Below are 16,394 nucleotides of genomic sequence, written 5' to 3' on the forward strand. Positions count from 1 at the left end.
ATTAGTCAATCTCCTTCTTTTATTTGGATAAGAGGAGATGTAAAATTTGGCTCTGCAAAGGCTAAACTGTGGTGGTTCTCTAATCCCCAGACTGGGGATCCAGTCAGCTGCATTTTGCTTCTAACATAAATGCCAGATATTCTTCTCTTAGAAACTGTGATGGAGAAGAAGAGGCAGGTCTCCTTCACACTGAGGACATGATTTAAGCTCTGAAGAAGGTTTTACAGTTTAAGCGTAGTTTTTCTTCCCCTTTGCCAATGATAGTCCTCAGATCATTTCCTTCTCGCTTTGGGTAGCACATGGCAATTTGGCAGTAGGCATTTTCTATCATTGGCTGTTTCATTGCTCAGTTTCAGAGCTGCTATACAGTCAAAGACTTAATTTCATGAAGTCCCTAAACATATACTAAAAACGTGACACTAAGCTATGTCTTGAGAAGGGAAAAAAAATATATCCTTGAGTGATGACCTTTTAATTTCTCATGCTCTGTCATTCAGAAAAACATTGGACAGAAAAGAGTCTGCACTATGTTCACTTGGCTTTCTGCATTTAGCATTTCCACTTATTGTGCTAATGAAGTGCATGTAAAAAGAATTTCTATAGGTAACTAAAAATAACAGGGAAGGTTTGATACTTCTGACACATAGTCTGTTTAAGGTCCCATGGCATATGAGACTAATAACATCCTGCTTTCTTTTTTTAGGATTCAATGTACAGAGGATTACCAAACTGCATTTTGTATGTGAACTTTCAATTAAAATTTCCAATTTCCAGGTCCACTGCTTTGTCTCTACAAGTTCCAAAGAGAACCAAAAGCAGGGAGAAATGGCTCCACAGAGTTCAGCTTCTGTACTTATTACAAGCTGGTTAGGAGGCTCCTGCTATTCACCGGCTTAGAAAACAATTTGAAATTCAAGTAAGTCTCAGCAAGCACCTAACAAAGACCGTCAAGAAGCTAGGCAGCTAGCCAGATTCATATGCGTCATCTCTGAAAGATTTTTTGCTCTGATGCTCTCCTGTACTATCATACCCCATTTTTTTTCCCTGCTTTTCTTTCTATATTTGAAGGGGGAACATGCTGGTGTTTTAAATATCTCCTATGTATTTTTTTTTAAATTGAGATTTAAATGCTTTATAATGATAGAAATTATTGAGTAAGGTAGGGCTTAGAAATAGAATAATGTACTCATGTAGACAACCGAGCCAGATTTTCCATTCAAAGGAGCAAACGTAAGTATTAGTGAAAAATGTGCTTATCCAAATTAAGTTGAAAGTCTGGCACATAATATAAAGACTCCAAGTGCATCATCTTCAGCTTTTGTAAGGTATTCATTGTAGTAACAATGTGAAATTAAGTTCAATTGTGTAGCAATTTAAAAAATGCTTTATGATGATGATCCATTCAGCATTTCTAACTTCTTAGATTTTATTTTTTTTTTTGCCACTTTACAACCTCTATTTTGTAATAATTGAGCTCAACTGAGAGGTGACTTAAATCTGATGTAAATTCATAATTTTTGACCATCATAATTCTGGACGTGTTAGGAGAGATGCTGCATGTGAGCTCATGAATGTTCATAGAAACCTCACACTGTACTGTTCTAAAATCAATGTTGAGACAGGTTCACGCCAGGCTTTCTGACATCCCTGGATCTATAAGGCTAGATCTTTGCAGTTTCATCTGAGCCTTTCATTATTCATATGGATTACATGTACAAATTTTCAAACTTTGGTACCTAAGTGATTTGATTTTCACTTGCAAGTGGGAAGGGTACATTTCTGAAGCCAGTGTTTGGTTTTTGTGTCTCTGAATTTGAAACTTTCTTTGACTGCATGTATTACGGATTTCATATACTTGTTCTAGCGATGGAATGAAATTTTTCACTTTTAACTCTACCTGAAATTTTAGCTATTTTTTCAGTGCTTGTTATTAATCTAAATCATGGCTGTCCAACCTTGTGGCTTGTCTGAGCTGTGTTTAGTAAAGAGTAATTGCCATGGGTTGCTTTGAAAGTAATGCTTCCTATTTATTTCCACAGAAACTAAAACCCTTACAAAGGGCAGAATAATCTGATGTAATAGAGCAAATTCTCAGCTATAAAACACTGTTTTTCAGCATATTCTTTGCCATTAGCGGTAGATTTCCACCAGTGACAAACAAGAGCGTGCATGTTGCACTTGCAAAAATCTGCATGGCTGTCCAGAATGTGGCTTGTCTCTCATGTCACTGTCATCACTGCTGAAATGCAGCACTCATCACCTCACTGCTATGTTCTCTGTCTGGACAGTTTCTGCCACAGAAGACTGTGATAAATGGTGTCAAACACTTCACTGAAATCCAGGTAGACAACATAACATAGAATATCCTAATTTGTAAGTGACCAATAAGGATCACTGAGTCTAAATATTGGCTCCAGACAGGATCAGTCAAAATTCAAATCATGTTCTGGAGACTGTTGTCCAAATGTTTATTGAATTCTGGCAGGAATCTTTTCCTAAAATCCAACTGTTCCCGTGGGTCCAATGGGAGCAGTGTTCCCTCTCAGCTGTTTCATAGAGTCTTTTCTACCTTTAGCTCCTGCTGTTTTTGAGAGAGCAGACCACATCTTTAGAGGATTGCTTGTAAATTCTTTGGGTTAGATTCATTGCACACAAAAAAGTTTGTGTTGTATGGTTCTAAAATGGTCCAATCCCCCTCTGGCACTGGTGGGGAAACATTTCATTTGATGAGGTTGCTCCAAAGCCCCACTCAACCTAACCTTGATTTCTTCTAGTGATGGGGCATTCATAGCTTGTTTGGGCAGCCTGTGCTGCTGTCTCACCACCCTCACAATGGATTTCTTCCTTACATCTACTATAAATATGCTCTCTTTCGATTTAAATCATTGCCCCTTATCCGATCACTACGGACCCTGAGGAAAAGTCTTTGATTTCCATCTTTATTATAAACCTCCTTTATGTGTCAAAAGGCTGCAATAAAGAATTCCCACAGCCTTTTCCAGGCTTAATTCTCATAAAATCATAGGATGGCTTGGGTTGGATGGGACCTCAAGGATAATCAAGCTCCAACACCCAAATTCTCACAGACTTTCTCTCACGGCCTTGCTTCATAGGAGAGGTGTTGCATTCAGCCAAACTCAGTAAAGTTTGAAAACTGTAGGGAGATTTGAACCCCCTATCCTCTCTGGGCACTACTACCATGCCTGAGCATCTTCATGCTGATAGACTTTTCCTTTTGTCTAGCTGTGAGTTGTCCATGCTGCAGTGTGGGCCTGGACTCTGCTGGACTTCTTGTGTTGCCCCAGTGCAGCAGCTCAGAAGATGCCAGTTCCAGCCCTCCCTTTCTTCCTCTTGGTGAAGAGATGACAGGTCTTGGTGAGGGAGGGAGGTAGTGAAAAGAAGGATGGGTTCACAGGAGCCTTGGCTGTCAAAAGTATTTCCAGGAAATGAATCTCCCATTTGAGCCTCCAGGGTGATTCTGGAATTGGGGCTCTCCTGGATAGGGAGAGTCAGCACCATCATTGACAGTCACGTGGAGGGAGGTGAACAGTACCTCATTCTCCTGCAATGGTAGGGCTAGATTCTGGGTCTGTATCTCCTCCCACACTGAGAGTGATGAGCTGATGATGTTTCTGCCCTGATGGAGTTGGATCCACTTTCATTGCCTCTTCCTCTGACTTTGGATCCACCTCCACAGGTTTCTCATCACTCTCAGATGATGAGTGAGACCTCCATTGTCTTGACAGTGTGGAGCATCTCTATCAGCCACCTCTTCTTAGTAGGAGTCAATACATCCTGCCCCCTTGGCAAAAAAAAAACAAAAACCACTTGGCTATTGAACTCAAAGTTGCTACTGGCATCTCTTGCTCAGTAACTGAAGTTCTGGACACAGGATTCCCATATTTACAGGGCTCAGAACCAAAAGCAATGAAGTGACTTATGACATCAGGAGGCCATGGTGATATCATTCTAAGAATGTGCCCTGGTAACCAAAACATGGCAGTGTTGGGAGATGTGGCCTACAGCCTGACAGTTGCCCCAGTTTTGAAGGAGAAGGAAGGATGGGGGTGCTGAAGGCCCCTTTCTTTGGGATAGCTCTCCTGTGCTACTTTGCTTGCTAAAGAGAATTTCTTCCTCCTGGGCATGGGCACCCTCAGGGGCTCCAGCCACTTCTTCCTCCCATGTGTAATGTGCCTTCCATGAGAGGGTGGTGAGTGTATCTCAAGAGGGCTGGGGGGGGCCTTCTCTATCACTGCCCAGCTGCCTGCAAGTGATTTCTGACAACCTTCCTTTCTCTCTCACTCTTTCATCACCCAAGAAGCAATCAGCTAAGATAAAAGTATGAGGAAAAAGTGTTACCAAATCACAGAATTGCAGGGACTGGAAGGGACCTCTAGAGATCATCTAATCCAACCCCCTTGCCAAACCCTACACCAGGTAGGTGTCCAGGTGGGTCTAGAATGTCTCCAGAGAAAGAGACTCCACAACTTCTCCAGCAGCCTGTTCCAGTGCTCCATCACCCTTACTGTGAAGAAGTGCACATTTGTGCAGAACTTTCTGTGCTTCAGTTTGTGGCCATTTCCCCTTGTCCTATCTCCGAGCATCGCTGAAGAGACTGGCCTCATCCCTTTGCCTCCCCGCACCTTAGGTATGTGTAGACATTGATCAGATCCACTCTGAGTCTTTTTTTCTCAAGGCTGAACAGACTCAGGTTGCTCAGCCTTTCCAAGTAAGAAAGGTGCTCCAGGCCATTTATCATCTTTGTGGTCCTTCACTGGACTCTTCCCAGGGGATCCCTGTCTTTCTTGTACTGCGGAGCCCACAACTGGACACAATACCCCAGGTGAGGCCCCACCAGAACAGAGTAGAGGGGGAGGATCACCTCCCTCGACCTGCTGGCCATGCTCTTTTTAATGCACTCCAGAACACCATTGGCCTTCTTGGCTGCCAGGGCACACTGCTGGCTCATGGCCAACCCGCTGTCCACCAGGACACCCAGGTCCCTCTCTGCAGAGCTCCTCTCCAGCAGATCACCTCCAAACCTGTACTGGTGCATGCAGTTATTCCTCCCTAGGTGCAAGACTCTACACTTGCTCTTATTAAATCTCATTTGGTTTCTCTCTGCCCAACTCTCCAGCCTGTTCAGGTCTCATTGAATGGGAACACAGCCTTCTGGTATGTCAGTCATTCCTTCCAGCTTCGTATCATCAGCAAACTTGCTGAGGGTAGACACTATCATGGTCAAGGGTGGGCAGTGCCAGCTCCATCCATGCTAACTCAGCAGGCCACCTACAAGCTGCCAACCTCCTGGCACAGACACAGCACTTTTGCTGGCTTAAAAAAAAAATACCCTAAAAAGAGCTTTTTGTTGGCCTTTTTCACTTCAGATCCCTTGCCCAGTGCAGCCTTACCTGCCCCAAAGCCCCACAAGTCTCTCTCTCTCAGTCGGTATGTATTAAGAGCCTGCAGAAATACAGAATGAAAGACAAAGTAAACATGAAAATAGTGTGTTTCACTCCTTGCATGCAAGACAGACTGAAAACAGCTTTCTGAACATAATAGGATATGTGGGAGGACTGTGGCCTATTTTCAGTCCAGTGTTCTGAGTCTATAATTTTTTTTATTTTTTTTTTTAATTGGCTAAGGAAAATGTTAGACCATTCCTCCTTGAGCATGGCACTGAAGACCTATCAGATCTACCCTATGAGTTTTCTAGCACTCCAAAAAGTGATGTGGAATCTGCTTTCCCATATAATCTCCAATCTTCTATGATTCTATGACATGTAGTCTCTCCCACAGTTCTTCTTAAGCATAGGATCCAGCATCTCATTCTGGTCTCATGGCATCCTTGGATCTTCCCATTACCTACCATTACACTGACAATAGCTCAGAAAATTCTTCTGAAGCTACAGAATATGGTCTGTCTTACAGTGCTCCATCTGGTCTCCTCAAAATTCAAAAAGGAAGATCATTTGTAAGGAACTGTTATTATTTTTTTTTTAATCTTTCTTTCCAATCCCCTCCCCTTCCATGAGTCCAGGGGGAAAATGGAAGCACTAGGAAAGAACTATGTCTTCTAACTGAGAGGATATCCTTAAAGTAAAGGATCTCCTTTAATGGTTTCACTGCAGTCAGCATTTACATAACTTATTTCTGGTTTCTGTGGTTACAGTACAGACATCCTTTTCTAATTTCCAAAGCCCTCTACCCACTTGACTCAGGAATATATCTACTGTAACTCTTCAATCTTGCTTTAAGATTAAGTGGGAAAGTTGAACTTTTAAAATTCACACGGCACAATGAATAAGAAAAGTTGCTTGTCATTCATTTTAACGAAGATTGAGATGGCTATAACATATAATCACTAAATTTAATGAAGTAATTACTTTTCAATTTGATTTCTAATTTTCTACCAAAAAAAAAAAAATCCATTGTTATTAATGGGATGGGAATAATTAACAGTACCTACCAATTAAAACTACTCTTCTCATGCTATGCTGCATATTATGAGATGTTTTATAAATTGCTGCATTTTTCATAAGGAAGCATGTTATGTGTTGAATGAAATCAAACCTATTCATTCCTTTCTTTCGATGTTATCAGCTAGCAGTATCAGTTTATACTATCTTTCCCCTGATCCAGCACCTCACCACTCTATCAGTAAAATGCTTACCCCAACATCTAATAAATATCCTTTCCTTTAGTTTAAAAACATTCCCACTTCTCCTACCACTATCTATCCATGTAAAAAGTTGTTTTCCCTCATGTTTATAAACTCCTTTTAAATATTGGAAGGCTGCAATGAGATCTCCCTGCAGTCTTCTCTTTTTCAGGCTGGACAAGCCCACTTCCTTCATTTTATCTTCATAGGAGAGGTATTCCAGCCCTTGGATCATTTTTGTGGCCCTCCTATGGACCATCACCAAGATCTCCACATGTTTCCTGTGTTGGGGGCCCCAGACTTAGACACAGTACTCCAGATGAAGCCTCACAAGGGCAGAATAGGGGTGCACAATGGATGGTACAATGAAAACATCTGCTGAAAAACATAATAATGAGAAAGGCAAGCAAAATATTAGTTTCTGTATGGCCAGAAAAGATTGCTGAAAATATTCATTAATCATTATTGGAAGTGGCCTTCCAGTACTTGAAGGGAGCATATAAAAAGGAGGGGGAGCAGCTGTTTACAAGGATGGATAGTGATAGGACAAAGAGGAATGGTTTTAAACTGAGACAGGGAAGTTTTAGGTTAGATACTAGGAGAAAGTTTCTCACACAGAGGGTGATGAAGTACTGGAACAGGTTGCCCAAGGATGAATACCCAATCCCTGGAGGCATTCAAGGCCAGGCTGGATGTGGCTCTGGGCAGCCTGGTCTAGTAGCTGGTGACCCTGCATACAGCAAGGGGGGGGTTGAAACTAGATGATCACTCTTGTCCTTTTCAACCCAGGCCATTCTATGATTCTATGATTCAGTGACCACTTTAGTGGAAATGCTAAGTCATGGCTTGAACCCATAATTGAGCACCTGCTAGAAAGGCAGGGCCAACCCAGGGGAGCTCAGGTGCATGCGGTACACAGAAGTGACTGGAAGGGGTGGATCCACCGCTTTCCAGACCTCATTTAAGGGTTGGCAGTGGAAGTAAGGGTTTCTTGCTGGAAATCCTTGTTTACCTGAGGCCTTCTAAAGGTAAGTAGCTCTTTTCCTTCATTTTTGTGTCTATACTGCTGTGTTTGGGCTTATCCTAATTTGCTAAAGATTTTGTTATCCTGCTAATATCATGGTTCTTTTCAACATGTTATACCATTACAATCCCTAATCACTTCAGTGATATGTTGCTAAAACTGTCTTTAGTTCTCTGTGTAAACGTGCAGCCATCATATTGAGGATTTTTGTTGGGGAGATGGCATGTATCTCAAAATGTGTTCTGTGGTTTGCTTTCAGTTTGCTTCTAAAAGTTTTTGTTAGGAGAAGTGGTAACATCTCCATTTAAATCCCCCGGTAGAATTATATGGTGAGTAAATTCATGGGCAGGCAATCATCTGCAGCTGTAGGTTTAAAAAGAAGTTATTGGACTACAATTTTGGCTGAATGTAAAACTTTTTCCTATCATATTTGCACTTAAAATTCAAGTATTGTATAGTTTATATTTGTTGTAAGTCTTTTTCAAAGTAGAAAAACACACACAAATATAGGTGTAATGAAAAGAATACAGTAAGCAGAATGTTTAACTTGTATTCCTATTCCTATTGTTGTTAGCAGCAGACTTCTTGTCAGTGCTATTCCACAAATTTCTAGCAGCTATTGTTTTTGTGTCTTCCTCTGACAAGTCTTTTACTTCTGACTAAAGTAAAGGGATTGATATGTGATAGAAAATCCTGTGAGCTCCATTTCACTTGTGTATTTCGGTGTGCAAGTCTGAAGCAGACTGACCAGATGCCAGTTTCCACCATAGGAGTTGTGTTTCCACATGGGGATGTTCTTCTGATCCAATCTGTGTGTATCATCAGCCATGAGATTTTTTTCCCATTCCTATTCTAGAATTTCATACCACAGGAATGTTGGTAGCAGTGATGGACATTTATTTGTCTGATTATGTTGCTGTGGAAAAATATTTAGTCTTCACTGAAAGTAAATTTCTTTGATTTACAGTCTAAAGCTCAGAGGAAAAGTGTTTTTTTGGTGTGTGTGTGTGTGTGTTTTGTTTGTTTGATTTTTCTTGCTTTTTGTTTGTTTGTTTTGTTTTTTCCTGAGACAGAATCTTATGCCAGTTGCAAGGATTAATGCAATGCAATGTCATTACTATCTCTTTAGCAGACACCAAGACTTGTTTTGACTGCTTTTCTTTTCTTTAGGTATAACGCATTTGTGTTATCTCTTCAGCTTCTCTCTTCTGTCTGGGCAAAGACCTACTTTTCCCACTAGCTGTTCCTGTTTAATGTTCAGTCATTTGTGCCACAGTGTCCTTTCATGCTGTCTGAATAACACAGTTGTGCCTTCTTATCAAACTATGACATCAAGCAGACATAGGCTCTCTGGAAGTAATAATCCTTTTCACAAGGGAAGATGTCTTCCATACTCATGCTATTTTCAGCATTGGGAAGATTCCAATATGTTAACATCAGAGTTTCAGTTTTTATTTGAAACGTACGTTTTCTTTCAAACTTCATTGTCAAAATTCCAATTGAAACTCAAGGATAGCTCGAAGGCTAAGATATTAAAAAATATCCCCATATAATTCCTGTTTTATAATGTCAAGAAATTTTAAGAATAAGAACTTGATATGTAAAAACTTAAGTTTGTCAATACTGCAAAATATGTTGCCTTCCACACAAATTTGTTAGAAAACAAACCCACACAAAGCAGAATCTTCTTTTTAGTTTTTCCCCCTGATGGAAAGAGTTACGGACCACTTTTCTTTATTAGCTTAAAATGTTAGTATATTATATAATAACAAATCAATGAACAAAACACATTCCAATTAATCACTTCAGGGTTACTTGATTGGGCACATGTCAATTTCTTGAATAAATCAAGACCGGGTTAGGAAGTTAAGCTTTTGGGGGACTATGGGATAGTGTTCAGGGAAAAGGAAAGGGAGTGGAAAATCACACTTGAAAGAACAACTGCATTGCTGTTCTTTTTAGCAAATAGAATACTTCACATTACAAGCACTTGCTACTTCTTGACTTTAACACTACTAGTTCAGGAAAAAAAAAAAAAACACCTGGTTTGTAATAATTAATATTATTGACAATTATATTTTCTTCACAATATTTCATTAACTCTAATTTATGCAACTAAAAATAGCAAATCTTTCGTGAGAGACAAACAAGTTCTACTGCAGCCTTGAGAGCTTTGTGGGTGCAATTTGATGAGATAGGTTCACAGTGAAGTCCTGCAGGCACCAGCACAGCCTCAGATTTGTAAGCTGATGAGATTGCGGCCCTGGCTCTTTGGCTAGTCAATGCTCTGGTCTGATCGTGGTTTCTTTTTTAGGTGTGCTAACTGAACAAAGGACTCAGCCCTAAATCAACCGTAAGGGCAATCCTCACATGGGGAAACTCAGCCATTTTAGGACATTAATTTATGGGTAAGCTTGGGACTGTATGAAAGAAGAGAACCTCATTGCTGAACTCCTGTTCAGCTTTTATCTTGTGCTCTAAGGTAGACTACTGTGCACCAACACACAGACTAGCTCTAGCTTGTGAGGAAGAAAAGGCTATTTTTTTTTTTTTATTATTATGGTGCCTTAGAACTTCAAGAAGGAAAAGCAGCATATAATAGAAGCATATTTGCCCTCCTTTCAGCTTCACAGCAGCATTTGAGACAAAGTGACTTTAAAGCATGTAACTTCATTTAAAGATGTTATTATGCAAGTAACCTTTCTGAAATCAGCTAGTACTTGCACGACATGAAAAATCAGGCAGTATGGCTTTGGCTGCTCCCTATGTGACTCCTAAGGGGTGCTGATGTGCACAAGCTGTCCAGCACCATGTTTCCAACACTGACAGCAATCCAGTGTTCTAGTAGTAATACACAAGGAACAGACTGCACTGGATTTTGCTCTTGCACACAAGTTTCTCTGCATTCTGCTGTCTGGCTTATAAAGTCAGTTGGAAGAAATAGGATTTGGGGAGTTTGATTCATCTCATCTTGAGGTAGATGTCTGAGACATGTCAGATGACTGTCTTTTTACCACTGGCTATTCTTAGCAAATGGAGATTAGCACAAAGCTTACAAGTCGGTATATGCTTTAAGGACAAATATTCTAACACTATCCTTGTTCAGGTGAATCCTTAAAAAAAAAAAAAAATAATAATAATAATAAAGAAAAATCTATAAATGGCATTGAATTGATAAGCAAATATTTCTCTTTTACAGAAAGCATCCCAAGGATATGTTCTTTTGTGGCTGAAAAGGACAATGGTATCCTGGGATGCATTGAAAAGAATGTGGCTAGCAGACTGAGGGAGGTTCTCCTCCCCCTCTATTCTGCCCTGGTGAGGCCACATCTGGAGTGCTGTGTTCAGTTCTGAGCTCCCCGGTTCAAGAAATGTCTCACCTATTCTGTGAGATGTCTGCTCTTTTTCACCTTCTGTGGCACTAACCTCATTTGTCTGATATGAGGTCAGTGAAGCTATTTTGCTAGCTCAAGAGAAAGGAGACAGCAGAGATGATTGTAGTTTTTTCTGGGCATGGAAACATTGTGACATATATTACTGGTATTACGGATTAAAGTAGCTGTGAGGGAGCTATAGTCTTGTTCTTCTGTTGCAAAAGCATGTCTGTAGAGCTCTGCAAGAAAGCATAAAAGCTTTGACAACGATCAGTCTCTCAGGTAAGAAGATAAAGATTCAGTCTTTTTCCCTTCCTAATTGCACTTAGCATCTGTACTTATTTATTCAAGAATGGCTTTTTGGGAGTTTGTTCCAGCCCCTTTGATAAACAAATGGGGTTCTGTTTCCCTTTTTAGAGACTAATTATGCATTTTAGAATGCCAGGAATATGCATCTTAAAGAAAACAATTTAAAAGACCAGATAGGGTGCCACGGAAAGTACATCCTTGAAAACTTTGGTGTCTGTTTTGCTATTAGAACCATGACTGACCAAACCATTTTGCATTTCTGCCTTCTGCTCTGTTCAGCTTCCTGCCATTGGAAGGGAGTCTCTGTGCTATTCCTTCAACATTCAGGCATTGAGAACTCCCAGGCATCCCCAGCAATTTTCAGCTTTCTCAGTATTTTGAGCATTTCCCCATGAGAAGAAGGAAGAGAAGGACAAATCGCTAAAAAGAATTCAGTAAGTGGTACTCTTACCAGGGTACATCTTCAGGCATTCTCTAAAGTCCATGCAGATATTAAGGACTTGGTGTTAATTAACCTACTCTCTGTTCATCTTCACAGCTTGTGCACACTTAGAGGCCAAGCTGAAAGTCAAGTAGCTAAATGGTCCTAAGGGTAAGTGTCCATGGAAATTACACTTTCAATAAAGTAGAGGGCCGAAGAAGTGTATGGTTTTCACATGAAAATGCTATAATAGCTATTCAAACCATGTGAAGTGTTTTCAAATCAAGTTTCAAAGTTCAGAGTGGATACAAAATAGGTTAAATCAAGATCAGAATTCAAATTTGGAATTTGCATCTCAAAAGAATAAATAAATCAAGACCCTAAAGTTAGATCTGAATAATGTGTGATTGTGCATGTCTATGAGGGTATATATCCATAGGAACAGCTGGAAAACTGTGAAGACGGCCATCAGGGAGCAGAACAAATGTTGGAACTGTAGGAGACAGCACCTGCCACTAAAGCAGTCCCACGACTGCATCCACTGAGCAAAACCCCAGACTGGCTTCTAACTCCTTGAAACAAGGCTGTGGAGAAGCGAAGATGCAGGCTGGCTGGCTCCTAAGTCACTGGTGGCCTGCCACTGCTCAGGCATTTCCATTCATGTTTGTCTTGCTAGAAAACATGCAGGTTTTCAAACTCAGCCAAGAAGATACCTGAAGTGAAGTCAGATCAGCAGTGAGTGTATATGACAAGTGTTGACTTTACACTATGACAGGAAATGTTGCACCCCTGAAGACAAAACTTTTGCTTCTTAAATAAACAGTTTTTAAAAAATGCCTTGCACAAATGCCTTGTGTGTGCATAGTGGGTAATGTCTGCAGTTCTTAGGGAACTGACTGAATTACAGTAATTCACTATTTCAAATTGACTATTTCAGGCATCTTTGTTCTTGCAGTGCAAAGAACATTTCTGCAGCTGTTAGAAAGATGTCCCTGTGCTTTGCTAAGAGGAGAAAACGTGGGCTAGGATTCATTGAATTTCTCAATCCTTTCCCCAGTTATACGCAGCAGAGAAAGCTGCTTCCAAGAGAAGCTTAAAATAAGAGCTCTTCAATGATTAATTATTAAAGTGCAGATTGTTAGGCTGGAATTCTAATAACTGTAATTTGAAGCCATCTGTCTGACACAGCTAACCCTATCATTAAATTCTTTCTAAAAACTGTTCTTCAAAAACCAGAGAAGGTGCTGAGCAGATTGAATGGAAGGAAAGGAATGCATAATGGAGCTTTCTCTCACAGCTGACTGTTGCTGTGTTCAAGCCATCCAAGCTCTGTGAAGGAACCAATGTGCCCTGTGGCAATGCTTCTGTGCTGAGGCCATTGTCTGCAGCATAGCCACAGGCTGAGCAGCAGGTAGAAAGGAAACTAGCAGGAATCAAGCAACCATGTTAAGGCATTAAGCAAACAGAACATATTTTGTAATTAAGGTGTAATAAAGGATGCAGAGCTCTTAGTATCTCCTGTAGTAGGATATACTGCTATCTAATAAGATATTATTGTAGGGATTGTGTTTACTGATGTTACAATGGATGAGAAGAGTGACTTATTTTAATGCATTTAGAAGATATTTGACACTTTTCATTAATGTTAAGACACTACTGCAATAATGTTTCTGAATGAGAATGATAATTATGCCAAGGGACAGTATGAGTAAAAATGTAGGAATTTGCAGATATGCACACGGGAGTATACACATCCTTCCATACATGCTATGTATACAAATAGGTTTGTACAGTGTTTTTAATGTATCTCTTCATTTTATCTCGTCACTCTTGTGGAACTGTTCTTTTTTTTTTACCTTCACCTAATCACACAGTTTATGTACTTATACAATGCATCCTACAACAATAAAATACAGATCTGCTGTGGTTTTTAGTAGTATTTTACTTACATTTAGGAATACTTACTTAGACATGTAAGTCAGAGAACAGGTGTAATTCTGCCTACAAATGCATACACGTGTATCTGGGACCGTAATGCCAAAAGTAATTTGTTGGATAAAGATCATTTTACTGTTTTGTTTATTATATATATCAGGAGTGGAGGTGCTCAGAAATGATAAACCAAACTCAGAACAAGAAAAGCTCCTAGGATAAAAATTATAATAGATGCCAATGACTGTATTTAAGCATTACTTGGAGAAATGCTAAATCCTTCAGCAGTCAGTTCATACTTGATGGCAGGAGCAGGTCTCTTGCAAAGATAGTAAGGGAAGTAGGTCTGCCAACAAGTGTAGAAAGAAACCATGGAAGTGTCACTTTATGCCCCTCTTACAAAATATTTAAGACATCAGCAAGGCTATTAACCTCTTTAAAAATATAGTCTTTGAATGTAAGAAAACTTCTTTCCTTTTAAAAGGGAAAAGCTGATGACATCAATATGTGCTACCTATTATGTGAAAGTATGTATTAGGTAATGAGTTTATAGGACAACAGTGACTGTTTTCAAACAGCTGAACTGCATGTTGTTACATATTTTGATTTTACATCTGGAGTACAAATATAGGTTGCCTCTGAGTGCAGCCACTGGAATGCTGGATGCAATAACCTTGTGTTCATGAAAAGAAATGGTTTTGAAACTCCTCAGGGTTATGCCCTGTACCATTTCTGTCTTGGGGCATGTTCAAGTCAGATGCTTCAAATACAAGAGTGTTGGAAGTCCATCAGCAGTAGCCTTCTAAATTATCTGTCCAGTCAGGTATCTGTATTATCTGTACCTGAGGGCAATTTGGACTGAATTTAGGGATGACTGGGAAATCAAACAAAATTCTAGCTATTCAGATGCAAGATGAATGACATTTCTGCCCTTACGGAAGAGAAGATCAAAATAATGAAACTTACTCTCATGCCTGAACCTTGGCAATTGTGTAAACTGAAGAATTGAGGCTTTTCTTTTTCTCCATCAGAAGGAACTCCCTTAATCTTTTAGACCAAAACTAAAGCATGCATTTTAAGCACTTCTCAGTGAGTTGAAAAGCATTGACTTAGGGTTCTTTGCTTGTTATTTTGTTTCAAAAGCTTTCATTCCAGAATATTAGATCCAAAGCAATGTGAATGGGAGTCCAGACTAGGCTAATGGCCTTTGCCTTTGCAGATGTTTTTTGTGTATAATAATTATTTTCACCTTATTTATGCTATTGAGTCTAATTCTAAAGACTGGTTGTATAATAACTGTTATTAATGTTTGTGATTATGAAAGATATGCAGTGGTATTTTCTGATTTGTTTATATTTCTAGGAAGATGCCCTTTTCATATTGTTAATGTCAAAGTCGCCCCTATTAGTGTGGTGTTCTGCACTAAAAATAGTACTTGAAGCCATGGTCAGATTAATAATATTTATATGATGATCATTAGCTACTTTCTGATTATGATCCCATGCTGAAACAGGACTTTCATACTGAATAGATAACATAATTCAAATCCGATAGTGGCTCTGAGATTTCCAGTTTCTTTCTTGTTTCAGATGGGATGTTTTACTATGGGAAAGAGTAAGAAGAGCAAGGAATTATGCATCCAGCCTTCCTCCCAGCTACATTCTGGGGCTGTAACAAGCAGCAGTCCTGGTGAGCGTAGACCACACTAGGGAAAATACATAATACAAAACAGCCCCAAAAATAAGGGCAGGGTAAAATTAGGAGCTGGATGTAGCTGTGCCAGATCTGTGCAGATGGGGATTTGAATCAAAGTCTCATATATAGTGTTTTGAGACTAACCAAAGCTGCATCAGCGTGCTAGAGCAAAGCTTGTCCCACCTAGAGGGTAGAAATGTTGCTGCTCCTGCAAGTCACTGGGAAATGATTAAAACTACTCCCTGCCATACTGCTGGCAGCAAGAGCCATGGCTCAGCTCGCTGGGCATGTTTGTCACTCTTAATTCGAAAACTCTCTTGACTTTTAAGTGTGCAAAACTGTTTCTCTCTGTAAGTCAAGGTCAAAAATGCTTTTTATGCTTCTTCTCTCATATATATATATTATATAATATATTATATATATAGTATCTCTCATATTTTATATATGTATATATGAAGCTGAGCTGGAGATGCTACTGAATTTTATGTACTGTACGCTGTATATGCCAGTTTTTGTTTTGTGACTTGTTGCACAGGCATTTTCCACATCATCTTCCTGCTGTCACTTGGAGTCTTCCCTTCTTTTTAAAACTTTGCTGTGAAGAGGTTGCCTGATTGGTACTGAAATACCCAGCTGACAATTTGACCCACTGTGAACACTGACTTCTCACCAGCCTGGAGCATGACTAGAACTCTGCTTCTGCTTTTCTACATTGTATTATTGATGCCAAATGACGCCAGAGAAGGGGCTCTAGATTTTCCTTGTGGGCCATATATAACAGACTACACAAAAGATACAGGAAGCTCATGGGACAGTGTGCAACATCCTTTCATGGCAGAGGAATATGACAAATTGCTTTGCCTTGCTGATTTCCAGTAGGCTCTCATGTAAGTATTGAATCCCTGCAAGAGCAAAAGGGAATTGTTAGAGAATGTAAGAATCGATGGCTTAAACACTGAAAATAGAGTGGCAAGAAGT

The 16,394-nt window shown here is 39.8% G+C and overlaps 1 long non-coding RNA gene across 3 annotated transcripts in view; it reads left to right on the forward strand.

The window, feature by feature from the left end:
* The window catches only part of LOC146545499 (uncharacterized), a 224,293-nt gene that overhangs the window by 205,591 nt on the left and 2,308 nt on the right, over positions 1–16,394 (forward strand). The window contains exons 4-8 of one of the 3 annotated variants that reach the window (XR_014887410.1): positions 10,000–10,093; positions 10,885–11,130; positions 11,648–11,802; positions 11,907–11,960; positions 15,952–16,303. This is a non-coding gene — a long non-coding RNA (uncharacterized LOC146545499). Of the gene's footprint in view, positions 1–625; positions 917–9,999; positions 10,094–10,884; positions 11,803–11,906; positions 11,961–15,951; positions 16,304–16,394 lie in introns of those variants that run through there. The other 2 variants (XR_014887409.1, XR_014887412.1) reach the window with 2 other exon arrangements.

Source organism: Meleagris gallopavo, chromosome 1 (assembly GCF_905368555.1).
Source record: "Meleagris gallopavo chromosome 1, MGAL_WU_HG_1.1, whole genome shotgun sequence".
In the NCBI taxonomy this organism is placed as follows: domain Eukaryota; kingdom Metazoa; phylum Chordata; class Aves; order Galliformes; family Phasianidae; genus Meleagris; species Meleagris gallopavo.